Source organism: Bubalus kerabau, chromosome X (assembly GCF_029407905.1).
Source record: "Bubalus kerabau isolate K-KA32 ecotype Philippines breed swamp buffalo chromosome X, PCC_UOA_SB_1v2, whole genome shotgun sequence".
NCBI lineage: Eukaryota > Metazoa > Chordata > Mammalia > Artiodactyla > Bovidae > Bubalus > Bubalus kerabau.
Genome location: NC_073647.1, coordinates 41,971,809 through 41,985,284, shown reverse-complemented (window position 1 = coordinate 41,985,284; position 13,476 = coordinate 41,971,809). Strand labels below are relative to the sequence as shown.

At 37.9% G+C, this 13,476-nt stretch overlaps 1 pseudogene; it reads left to right on the top strand.

Annotated features, from left to right (window-relative positions):
- Nucleotides 1-445: 445 nt before the first annotated feature.
- Nucleotides 446-601, top strand: LOC129640521 (uncharacterized; annotated as a pseudogene).
- Nucleotides 602-13,476: the final 12,875 nt, after the last annotated feature.

Here is a 13,476-nt window from a genome sequence, read left to right as displayed (position 1 = left end):
TTAAAAAAAAAAAAAGAAAAGACCCTGATTCTGGGAAAGATTGAAGGATGGAGGAGAAGGGGATACAGAGGATGAGATGGTTGGATGGCATCACCGACTCAATGGACATGAGCTTGAGCAAGCTCCAAGAGTTGGTGATGGACAGGGAGGCCTGGCGTGTTTCAGTCCATGGGGTCTCAAAGAGTTGGACTACTGAGTGACTGAACAACAACGGTTTACAAGCAAGTCTTTATTACTTCACTTGGAATTGATGTTTTAGTATGCTGAGATAAGGATCTAATTTTACATTTTTATTTATTTGAATAGCTAATTTATCTGTACTAGTTGTTTAATGATATTTTTCCCAGTGGTCTGCAATGAAAAATCAGTCATATATCATTTTAACCTATGTGTGAGTTGATTCCTGGGATATCTACTGTGTTCCACTAGTATATTTGCTTATCTTATCGCTTCTTGGCCTTTTGGTTAAGATCAGGTGTAGTATATTTGCTTAAACTGGGGCCAATACTAAACTTATCTTTTATAGTGTAGATTAAAATTCGATCTTGATATCAGGTAAGTCTCCCTACCTTGTTCTTCTTTAGGAGTGCATTGACTATTTTAAGATATTTGCTCTTTTCATATAAAATTTAGAATCAATTTAACTTCCTCTGGGAAAAATCAGAAATTTTATTGGAATCGCCTTGAATCCATACACATTTGATCAAAACTGCATTAGGTTCTTTGCAAATCTCTTTAAAGTCTGGTTTAATAACAGATAGCTTGTCATAACTGCTTTTGTATTCAATCTGTTGCCTTATATTGTTTTGGCTGAAGTATATATAAAAGAAATCTGGCCTCACACACATACATAGGTGGAAAACTGATGTATATTCTAATAGCTTTTTTATGTAAATGTGGATATTCTTTTATATTTTACCAAACTCAAGTTGTAGTTTCTTAAAATTTAACATGTGTATTCTGAAACCATATTAAAGAATCGTTCATATTCAATTATATCCATTGATCGCATCAACAGTGCACAAGGTTTTCCTTTCCTCTACGGCCTCACTTACACTTGTTATATGTGGTCTTTTTGATGATAGCCATTTGACAGGTGTGAAGTGATATCTCATTGTGGTTTTGATTTGAATTTCCCTGGTGATTAGTGATGAACATCTTTTCATGTGCCTATTGGCCATCTGTATGTCTTCTTTGAAAAAATGTCTATTCAGGTCCTCTGCCCATTTTTTATTCAGATTGTTTGTTTTGTTGACATTGATTTGTATGAGTTCTTTATACATTTTGACTACTAACAACTTATAAAACACATCAGTTGCAAATATCTTTTCCCATTCAGTAGGCTGCTTTTTGTCTTGTTAAAATCTAAATTAATAAAGGTGGAAGATTACAATACCTAGAGGTGTATATGAATAACATGTTTCATATATTTCTGTTTCTAATTTTTTTTAATTAATTTTATTTTTTTAAATTTTATTTTATTTTTAAACTTTACATAATTGTATTAGTTTTGCCAAACATCAAAAATCTGTTTCTAATTTTCACACTTCCTTTACTAGAGTTTTACTAGATACAGTTCAAGATTGTGGCTCTGTAATATCTTCAGTATTCTGTTTAGTTGATTAAGGTAAGAATGATGTAATTTAACTTATAGACAAGTAGATAATGTTATTAAAGCTAATTTTACAGACCAGTATTTTTACCCAGATAAAAGTTCACCTTTTAGGGTAAGGGAGAGATAAATTAGGAGTTTGGGATTAACAGATACAAACTGCTATATACAAAGTAGATAGCAATGACCTACTGTATGGCACAGGGAACTATAATCAATATCCTGTAATAAACCATAATGGCTAAGAACATGAAAAAGAATATATATATATATATATATATATATATATATATATATATATATGACGGATTCACTGTGTTGTACACCAGAAACTAAGACAACATTGTAAATCAACTGTACTTCAATAATAATAAAAAGTTCTCATTTTAGACAGAATTTTGCTCAGAATGCTGCTCATACTATGGGATAAGTACTATAACTGCCTCTCTTTTATAGATTAGAAGATTAAGGCACAGATATCTTAACTAACTTACCTAAGATAACACAGCTAGTAAGTAGCAGAGCCAAAAATTGAAGTCAGACAATCTGGCTTTGGCATCCATGATTTAACCATGATGCCTTCACAGCAGGCTTCCCAGATGGTGCTAGTGGTAAAGAACCTGCCTGCTAATGCAGGAGACATAAGAGACATGGGTTCAATCCCTGGGTCTGGAAGATCCCCTGGAGGAGGGCATGGCAATCCACTCCAGTATTTTTGCCTGGAAAACCCCATGGACAGAGGAGCCTGGTGGGTTACAGTCCATGGGTTACAAAGAGTTGGACACGACTAAAGCAACTGAGCATGTTCTTCACAGCTACTTCATCTAGTTCCACAACCTAAGCCACAGCAGAAATTATATTGGCCTAGAAGAGTTTCAAAGTGCCATCAGCCATACAAAACACTCATTCGTGTTCTTTGAATAAGTTCTGAGGATCTATTATGCAGCATGGTGACTACAGTTCACAATACTATATTGTGTACATGAGAGTAACTCTTACCTGTTCTCACCAAAAACAAAACTAAAATTCACACTAAATACACGAGGTGATGGAGGTATTAACCTTACTGTGGTATCATTTTGCAATATTCACATGTATCAAATCATCACGTTTTGCACCTTATACTTTGACATTATATGCCAATGGTACTTCAATAAAGCTGGGAAGAAAGTAGAATGGAGTAACTTATGGAGAGTAATGATTTAAATTTGAGTTGTTTTCTCAAAGTTCCTCAGAGCTGTGGCAAAATGCTCATAGAGAAATGGCATAAGGAGAGATGGCCTTCTTTTCCTGCGGCTGACAGTATTTGCATGCAAGGCTTTTTGGAGATTTCCCAGGTCCACTTGGTTTTCCAATTAGTTGTTTTCATCGCTGATGATTCCACGCAGGCTCTGCAAGGACAACAGCTGTGCCCATTTCCTGGCTGCAGTCCCTTCAACCTGCCACCCACATCCAGGGCCTAACCCCACGGGACTGCCTGTGGATGTTTACTGCATGGAATGAGAAATGACTTTTGCTGTGATAGTTTCTCTGGTGCCTCTGGCATAGGACAACACCTTTCCATAGACCCATAAATTCAGGAAGAAGGCAGCTTCTCTTAGAATTCTGAGTTACTTCCAAACTAGGGAAACTGAAGGAAGGATCACAAAATTGCCTACAAAGCAGCGCCTCATGAGTTGCAATTATAATAAAGAGCAATGACTCAGCAGACCACAACCCACACATACAGGCATAGAGGCCCCTGGCAGGGCTCCTCAGAGGGCGGGCCTGGCTCTGGGACCCACAGGGAAGATCCAAATTGGCCTTAGGATATTTTCTGGTAGATTTTGGCTTGAACCTACTCCATGTGACACCCTTGTTCTGTTTTATATGCAACATCAGGATATAGAAGACGGAACAGACAAACCCTAATCTTTCAAGTGTGCCTGTTTCCGAATGCCATGACAAGCAGCCCAGGAAAACATTTACCCTTTCTCACCCTGTTTCCCAAAGTGTGCAGGTGATTTACCACTGACAACACTCCTATTGGAGCCTATCCTTTTTCTGGCCAACATGTTTGAAAGCTGCATTGAGTCACTGCCCTGGATCTGGTCCCCTGCAAACACTCTCTGAGATGAATCAAATATCGGTGGACTCTAAGCCATGGATTTTTGCTCCACTGTGCCAGTGTGGTACTTCACAAATTATAAGGTCAAATCCATTTATCAGCTGATTCTAATGATTTTGGTAGATGCTCATCCTACTAAGCATGAGAAAACTATGTGAGCTTTTATAGTCAGGTGAGAAACTAGTGTTCCAAAGAAGTGAACTTCATACTTCTGGAAACTAGAGATTTTCAGACAGATTTTGCTCCTTTTGGGTTTGCTATTGGAGATGTATTGACAAGAATTGTTTCAATTACACGATACAGGCACTGCACCATGAGACCTGCTTTGTGATAAGTTTTCAAGAATCAGAGGGCTAAGGTTGTAATATGGTGGTAGCTTCCTCTCAATGCCAGAATATTCTTATGGCAGGGGACTCAGAGCCTCCCTGGGAGTAGATTGGGAATTGGGCTTCAGTATCAGTGGTTTTCAATTGTGGGAGGGGTTCAAAAGGAAGAAGCTACCAGTTACTGAGCTCCTACTACATGTCAGGTGTGATGCTAGGCCCCTTATGTGTATAATATTATTCAATTTAGACCTTAAATTGACACCACAAGGTAGATATTATTTTCCTTATTTAATTACTGCTTTTAAAACAAATGATAATCCATCACAACAGACTAAATTTATTCTTATATTTTTGCTTTCAGTTAATTTTTAAAATATTTATGTATTTATCTGGCTGTGGCAGGTCTTAGTTGTGGCACACAGCATCTTCAATCTTCATTTGGGCAAGCAGGACTTTTACTCGTAGCACATAAATTCTTAGTTGTGGCATGTGGGAACTAGTTCCCTGGCCAGGGATCAAACCTGGGCCCCCTGCTTTGGGAGTGCAGAATCTTAGCTGCTGGACCACTAGGGAAGTCCCTAGTTAATTTTTAAATTGAAGTATAGTTGATTTACAATGTTGGGCTAGTTTCTGGTGTATAGCTGATTCAGTGTTACAATGTGTGTGTGTATCTATATCTTTCTTTCATATTCTTTTCCATTATGGTTTATGATAAGATATTGAATATGCTGTCTCTGTGCTATATAGTAGGAATTTGTTGTTTATCTATTTTATATATAGTAATTTGTATCTTCTAATCCTAAACTCCTAATTTATCCCTCCCTACCCTCGTTCCTGGAGTAATGGACAAATTTGGCCTTGGGGTACAGAATGAAGCAGGACAAAGGCTAAAAGAGTTTTGCTAAGAGAATGCACTGGTCATAGCAAACACCCTCTTTCAACAACACAAGAGAAGACTCCAAACATGGACATCACCAGATGGTCAATACCGAAATCAGATTGATTATATTCTTTGCAGCCAAAGATGAAGAAGCTCTATACAGTCAGCAAAAACAAGACTGGAAGCTGACTGTGGCTCAGATCATGAACTCCTTATTGCCATATTCAGACTTAAATTGAAGAAAGTAGGGAAAACCACTAGACCATTCAGGTATGACCCAAAATCAAATCCCTTATGACTATACAGTGGAAGTGAGAAATAGATTCAAGGGATTAGATCTGCTAGACAGAGTGCCCAAAGAACTATGGACAGAGGTTCATGACATTGTAAAGGAGGCAGTGATCAAGACCATCCCCAAGAAAAAGAAATGTAAAAAGGCAAAATTGTTGTCTGAGCAGGCCATACAGACAGCTATGAAAAGAAGAGAAGTGAAAGGCGAAGGAGAAATGGAAAGACATACCCATTTGAATGCAGAGTTCCAAACACTAGCAAGGAGAGATAAGAAAGCCTTCCTCAGTGATCAGTGCAAAGAAATATAGGAAAACAATAGAATGGGAAAGACTAGAGATCTCTTCAAGAAAATTAGAGATACCAAGGGAAAATTTTATGCAAAGATAGGCACAATAAAGGACAGAAATGGTATAGACCTAACAGAAGCAGAAGATATTAAGAAGAGGTGGCAAGAATAGACAAAACAACTATTTAAAAAAGATCTTCATGACCCAGATAATCAAGATGGTGTGATGACTCACCTAGAGCCAGACATCCTGGAATGTGAAGTCAAGTGGGCTTTAGGAAGCAACACTATGAACAAAGCTAGTGGAGGTGATGGAATTCCAGTTGAGCTATTTCAAATCCTGAAAAATGATGCTGTGAAAGTGCTGCACTCAATATGCCAGCAAATTTGGAAAACTCAGCAGTGGCCACAGGACTGGAAAAGGTCAGTTTTCATTTCAGTTCCAAAGAAAGGAAATGCCAAAGAATGGTCAAATTACTGCACAATTGCACTCATCTCACATGCTAGTAAAGCAATGCTCAAAATTCTCCAAGCCAGACTTCAAAAGTATGTGAACCATGAACTTCCAGATGTTCAAGCTGGATTTAGAAAAGGCAGAGGAGCCAGAGATCAAATTGCCAACATCTGTTGGATCATTGAGAAAGCAAGAGAGTTCCAGAAAAACATCTATTTCTGCTTTCTTGACTATGCCAAAGCCTTTGACTGTGTGGATCACAATAAACTGTGGAAAATTCTGAAAGAGATGGGAATACCAGACCACCTGACCTGCCTCTTGAGAAACCTATATGCAGGTCAGGAAGCAACAGTTATAACTGGACATGGAACAACAGACTGGTTCTAAATTGGGAAAGGAGTACATCAAGGCTGTATATTGTCACCCTGCTTATTTGACTTATATGCAGAGTACATCATGAGAAACACCAGGCTGGATGAAACACAAGCTGGAATCAAGATTGCTGGGAGAAATATCAATAACCTCAGATATGCAGATGACACCACCCTTATGGCAGAAAGTGAAGAAGATCTACAGAGCCTCTTGATGAGAGTGAAAGAGGAGAGTGAAATTTTGGCTTAAAACTCAACATTCAGAAAACTAAGATCATGGCATCTGGTCCCATCACTTCATAGCAAATAGATGGGGAAACAATGGAAACAGTGACAGATTTTATTTTGGGGGGGGCTCCAAAATCAGTGCAGATGGTGACTGCAGCCATAAAATTAAAAGACACTTGCTCCTTGGAAGAAAAGCTATGATCAACCTAGACAGCTTATTAAAAAGCAGAGACATTACTTTGCCAGCAAAGGTCCATCTAGTCAAAGCTGTGGTTTTTCCAGTAATCATGTATGGATGTGAGAGTTGGACTATAAAGAAAGCTGAGTTCTGAAGAACTGATGCTTTTGAACTGTGGTGTTGGAGAAGACTCATGAGAGTCCCTTGGACTGCAAGGAGATCCAACCAGTCCATCCTAAAGGGAATCAGTCCTGAATATTCATTGGAAGGACTGATGCTGAAGCTGAAACTCCAATACCTTGGCCACCTGATGCAAAGAACTGACTCATTTGAAAAGACCCTGATGCTGGGAAAGATTGAAGGCAGGAGGAGAAGGCGACGACAGAGGATGAGATGGTTGATTGACATCACTGACTCAATGGACATGAGTTTGAGTAGGCTCCAGGAGTGGTGATGGACAGGGAGGCCTGGCATGCTGCAGTCCATGGGGTCACAAAGAGTCGGACATAACTGAGCAACTTAACTGAAATGGACTGAACTGAACCCTCTTTTCCCTTTGATTACCTTAAGTTTGTTTTCTATGTCTGTGAACCTATTTTTGTTTTGTAAATAAGTAAATTTGTATAATATTTTACATTCTATATGCAAATGATATCATAAGATATTTGTCTTTCTCTGCCTGAGTATACACCTATTAGAATGGCCAAAATCTAAAACATTGATAACACCAAATGCCTGTGAGGATGTGGAGCAATAGGAACTCTCTTTCTTTGCTGGTAGGAATGCAAAATGCATCTTTGGAAGACAGTTTGGTACTTTTCTACAAAACTAAATATAATCTTATTTAGAAACCCAGCAGTTTGCTTCTTGGATATTTGGAAGCTTCTGTTCACATGAAAACCTGCACAGGGATGTTTATAACAGCTTTATTCATAATTGCTAAAACTTGGAAGCAACCATGATGTCCTTTAGGAAGTGGATGGATCCTGTGGTCCATTGAGGTGATGCAATGTTATTTTGTGCCAAAAAGGAATGCGTTATCAAGACATGAAAAGGCATAGATGAAAACTAAGTGATATAAGATGATTTGAAGAGGCTATAAACTGTGTGATTCCAACTATATGACATTCTTTAAAAGGCAAAACTATGGAGACATTATAAGATCAGTGGTGTCAAGAATTAGGGAGGGAGGGATGAGTAGGAAGATCACAGAAGATTTGCAGCGTAGTGAAACTCTTCTTTATGATACCTATGATAGTGGATACGCGTCATTTTACATTTGTCAAACTGCATAGAATGTACAACACCAAGAGTGAACCCTAATGCAATCTATGGACTCTGAGTGATAGTGTTGCCTCAGCATAGGTTCACTGATTGTAACAAATGTACCATGTCGTTTGGGAGTTTAATAGTGTAGGGAGTTGGGAGTGTATGGAGGCAGGGAGTATATGAGAACTCTGTGCTTTCTACTTGGTTTTGCTGTGAACTGTAAACTGTTCTAAAATATAAAATAAATTCAAAAAAAGATTATAGTGAAACAATAAATGAGACAAGAGGGCAGGAAATTTAAGAAACCTCCCCATGTTTACACAGTAAGTATTGTTTAGAAGTCAAACTACTAGTAAAGATCATGGAATGGTCTTAATTCATGTAAGGTCTGAGCCTGCTGGCCTGCATTCTGGCTTCAACATGGGGAGAAGGGTCTGTGAACTAATCAAGATTGTTCAAAAAGTTGTGTAAAAATATATGTTCATTGTTCTGGAGAGAATCCACCTAGCTTTCATAAAAATTCCCCAAAAGTTAAGAATCACATTGAACTCATGATATGGGGAATAGCTCCATGGATAAAAGCAGGAAGCCAACTTTGGAAACTATTTAGTATAATCAGTTTGAGAGTAATGGTTACAACATGTTCCAACCTGTCTAGGTTAGGAATGCTTAGAAAAGTAGAAGTGTATTATTCCTGTTTGCAGCTGGAGCAGCACACTATAAGATGAGAACTTCCTAAGGTTGATATTTTCAGGGCAAATTATATTCTCTGAATATACAAGAGCTTCTTATGTGGTCATTGGAGACATTACTTTGAGAAATTCAAGTTAGATTTGTTAGAGAAGAAAAGGATGTTAAAAATTCCACATCTTTTAATGTACACAAGAGACAGTGATTCTGAGAGATGAAGAAGAGCTTGTCCATCAAGCAAGTTAGTAGCTGAGTCAGAAATTAACCAAGGTCTCTCACCTCCCAGGCTAATATTCTTTTCAGAGAGGTAACTTCTCTCACCCATTATATATTACTTCTCTGACCAATTATATCCAAATGCTTATTGGAGATTTCTACTCAGATACTCCTCTCAGGCAGTTCACACACAGCACACCTAAAACCAAACTCATCATTACCCTTCTGCACCTCTCAACAATCCTCTGTTAACTTCCATCTCCATTCTCCCTTGTCCCCACAATCCCTCAAGCTGCTGTCAAATCTCTCTGCTATCCTTATGTTCCAGTTATCTATTGCTTCATAACAAATATCTCAAGATAGTGGCTTAACATAACAACATTTATTTTGCTCATAAGTATGCAGTTAGAGTAGGGGTCTGCTCTACTTGGCCTCAACCAATTGCCTCAAAAGCTGGAGGCTGAAATCATCAGAGGGCCTATTCACTTACTCACAATGTCTTGCAGTTGCCCACAAGTAGCCTTTCCATGTGACCACATGGCTTCCTCACATCATGCTGGCTGAGTTCCAAGAGCAAGCATCCCAAGAGAGGGATGGAATGGGCAGGTGGAAATCATATTGCCTTTTAGGACCTGGCCTACATTGTGAAGGCAGTAACAAAAGCCTGACAGGTTCAGAAAGAGGGGAAATACACTCCACCTGTCGGTAGGGGAGAAGCAATGTCCTGCAAGAGCATATAGTCCAAAATATTGGTAAATTATTTTGAGATCATTCTTCAAGGCACTAGTGTCTGAGAGCTACTTCCTATTTTGGGATTTGGAGACTACTTGTTTAGTTTTCCAGAGCTCAAAAACAAAAGTGTGTGGTGTTAGTATTACAGAATGGCAGTGCTAATCTGATTTCCTCATTTTTCTCCATAAGATCTAATGATATACCCGCTAGAATGTCAAAGAACCTTACATATACTGTAACATCTAAGTTACATAGTACCAGTACCATATAATCATACCAGTATCACACCATATGGTACCAGTACCATATTATAATCACTACTACCAGGTGGAGTAGATTAGAAGAAAAATTTGATTATACATACGTCTAAAGTCTCTTATAGCCCTGAGATTCTCCAATTTGTGGAGTGAGCAAATGGCTTTTGGTCCATCAATTTTCACAATTTTAGTTCAATCAGAAAAATACTCTATTGAATCCAGTGTATTAAAGTAGGTATCAATCTCACTCTAGCTGCTCAGAATCTTTCAGATTTCTTTCAAATTGGAAAATAACTATCTATATTGCTGCTGCTCTAGATCAACTTAATCATCTCCAAAAGTTTGGTGAAGGCTCCCCAAAGCACTGGAGCTATGATTCAGCGAAGGTCAAGAGAAGGAAACTGAGCAAAGTGACCCAGTTGGCTTTCCAGGTTCCAGAGGGAAGCCATTCACTAGCCATGCATTCCTCAACTTTAGTACATGCCAGGGAGATGGTCTTTAGCAGATTATATTCCATTTGTGCAAAGCCCCCACACTATGAAGTCCACAAGAGAAGACTGGTAGGTGGACAGTTATTTTGATCTCTATTTTTCGTAAGGACTTTACTCTTGGAATGTCAGTCCATTAGTAGTGCTGCTAGAGATTTAAACAGCTCAAGGATCATTGAAATTTAGATTGCATATTTATCTAAAGTATCTCTCCAAAACTTTGTAAAGATGGAAAAGAGCAACAACTGGGTAGCAAAGGTGAATTTGTAAAACACTATGACACTGACTGGTTCAAGCTAATTTTCTGAACTATTAAAATCTCTGTTAATGGAATTTTTATTTAAATAGGAGTTTAATATTATGGATTGACTCCCTCCCTTGCTCCTAATCTCCCACCACACCCCCACCTCCATCCCAAACAGAGACATACACCCTCCTGCCTCACAAAGACTGAAACTGATTAGTTGAGCCCTGCAAATAAATACATTAACCACATTAGGGCCAACTTAAAGAAACAGTGTTTCTCAAAGTGCAGGCCTCAGACCACTAATGGGTCCCTGATGGTCTCCCTCAAGTGGTTCTGAGAGAGTATCATAGTTTTATGGAAAAGGCAATGAAATTAATTCATTCACATATATTCCCAAGATTAAAAATATAAGATCAATTATAATGGTCACAGAAATTCTTTAATGTTCCTAAAGATCATTAAAGTCTTAAGGGACAGAATTTATCAGCTTGCCTTGCCTAATCATTCAGTTACAAGATGGCTGTTTGCTTTTGTATGTTATTTCCTGGATGTTATATTTTTTGTTGTTCCTGTTGTTTATTGTGCTCATATGTCCTCAATTCAAAAAACTGAATCAATGACTCTAAATGGTCCAATGAAGTATAAAAGAACTCAAGAAAATGGTAATATACATATAACTAAAAATAGTGTAAACTTAGTGAGCAGGACTCAATTACAAATATAGACTGTGTATCTGTGTGTTCTGTAACAAGTAAATGTGTGATTTTGATTTTCACATAAGCAGCCAAAAAAAAGAGAAAAGTGTGACTAGGAAATATGCTGATGACTAAGTTTAAAAATAAAACTTTGCATGAGGGTTTGCATAAAGGTATCATAGCTTTTGCGTCCTTTTTTAACAAATCACACAATATTGAATATTTCCAATGCAAGTATATTATAATGCTTTTTTAGTAACAAATTAATATTTTTTCATTAAAGCAAAGAACATGCCAAACTAAAGGTGCATTATTCAAGGATTTCCACCTTATAGCAGAATCAGGATGTGACAGAGGCTCCTAGAGGTCATTCAGATCTGTGTTCCCCTTTCATTTGAAGAAAGAGAAATTGATGTGTTAGTTGGGTACATGGACAATCAGAATAAATACACAAGTGCTCAGTTTCTTTGAAGCCATGTATCATGTGACTGAATTTTAGCCAATGGGATTTGAGGGAAAGTGGTGCATGCAACTTTTAGGGTGTATTTTTAAAGGGATACCTTTCATCTCTTGCCTGAGATGTGGATGTGGTGGTGAGCCATCTTGGACCATCTAGGTGAGGCCAACACTTGAGAGAAGGTAGGATAATAAGCTAGGAGGAGCCTTGATCTCTGGATGACTCGCTGAAACAGAGCCTCCAGGGCAATCTTGAGCCTTCTACAAGTCCAGACTATTATATGAGATAGAAGTCAACTACTACTCTGTTGAAGCCTCTGTTAATTTTAGTCTTTATTTCATGGAGTTAAGCACATACTCAGACTTAATACCCAGGTATAGGCTATTTGATTGCCCAGAAAATTGCACTAGCAGCTGCAAATTTAGTGACAAATATTCTGTTTAGACAGAAAGAATAAAAAAGGTGTTAAACAACACTGTTGGATATTACAAAACATCAACTGCAAACAAAAGGAAGAGCAATTACTATCACGTGTACCTGAAAGCAGGCATTTCACACTATAGTTAAATGAAACCACTGATCTAGAGCGTAAATCAACTCTTGGCGTATGTGTGGGGCATATATGATTGTTGCATTCAATGATTTTTATTATTGTTCTGTTTATCACTGAGAACCCAGAGTACAGAAGGAGAGTGTTTTTTCTTCATTTAGTTAGTGATTATTTTGTGAGTGATGATTTTAACTGGGGAAAACAGTGCATCTGGGTGAGTCTTGATAGAGAATCTGTGATGTGTACAGCAAGGAAGGGTGTTGGAAAACAAAGAAATTAAAGGTTGTGCCTGAACACCCGAGCAGATTTATTCATGGAAAACAACTGATGGTTAACAACCTGTTTCCTGATTGTGTCTCAGTTTTTAAAGGAAGTGTGACAATCAGAAATATGATCAAAACATGGCTTTGGATTTCACTTCCTTCTTGGCTATTGTGAGAAGAATTAAGCAGTGAATTCAAGACACTGCTTTTCTAAGTTGAAGTATGATGGCTGTCAAGGGACAAGATGCTACATTTGTTAAAGAATGTTTATCTATGTATAACTGAGTCACTTTGCTGTACAGCAGAAATTAACACAACACTGTAAATCAACTATACTTCAATTTTAAAATAAAGATGCTACATGTGTTTTTGCAACAAAGGATGGGCTCTCTTCAAGACACAAAAACAATGCCAGTGAAGACTATTCTGACTTTGAGAGACCTGCTCAAGTGGGGCATTTTAGTGATCGGTTCTTTAACTAGAAGAGTCTGAATTGACCCCCTTCAAGGTGAAGTTGGCATGATGTTTTGTGTGAAGATTAACATCCAGAAATTCCCTAAAGCAATTGTATAGCACAGAGAACTCAGCTCAGTGCTCTGTGATAACCTAGATGGGTAGAAGGGAGATTCAAGAGGGAGGGGATATATGTATATGTATAGCTGATTCACAATGTTATACAGCAGAAACTAGCAAAACACTGGAAAGCAATAATATTCCAATAAACTTTTAAAAAATCTTATCAGAATTTTAAAAAATTATTATTTTTATTTTTTTATTGGAGGATAATTGCTGTACAATATCATGTTGCAAAGAGTTGGACATGACTGAGCGACTGATCTGATCTGATCTGATCATGTTGGCCTCTGCCATACATCAATA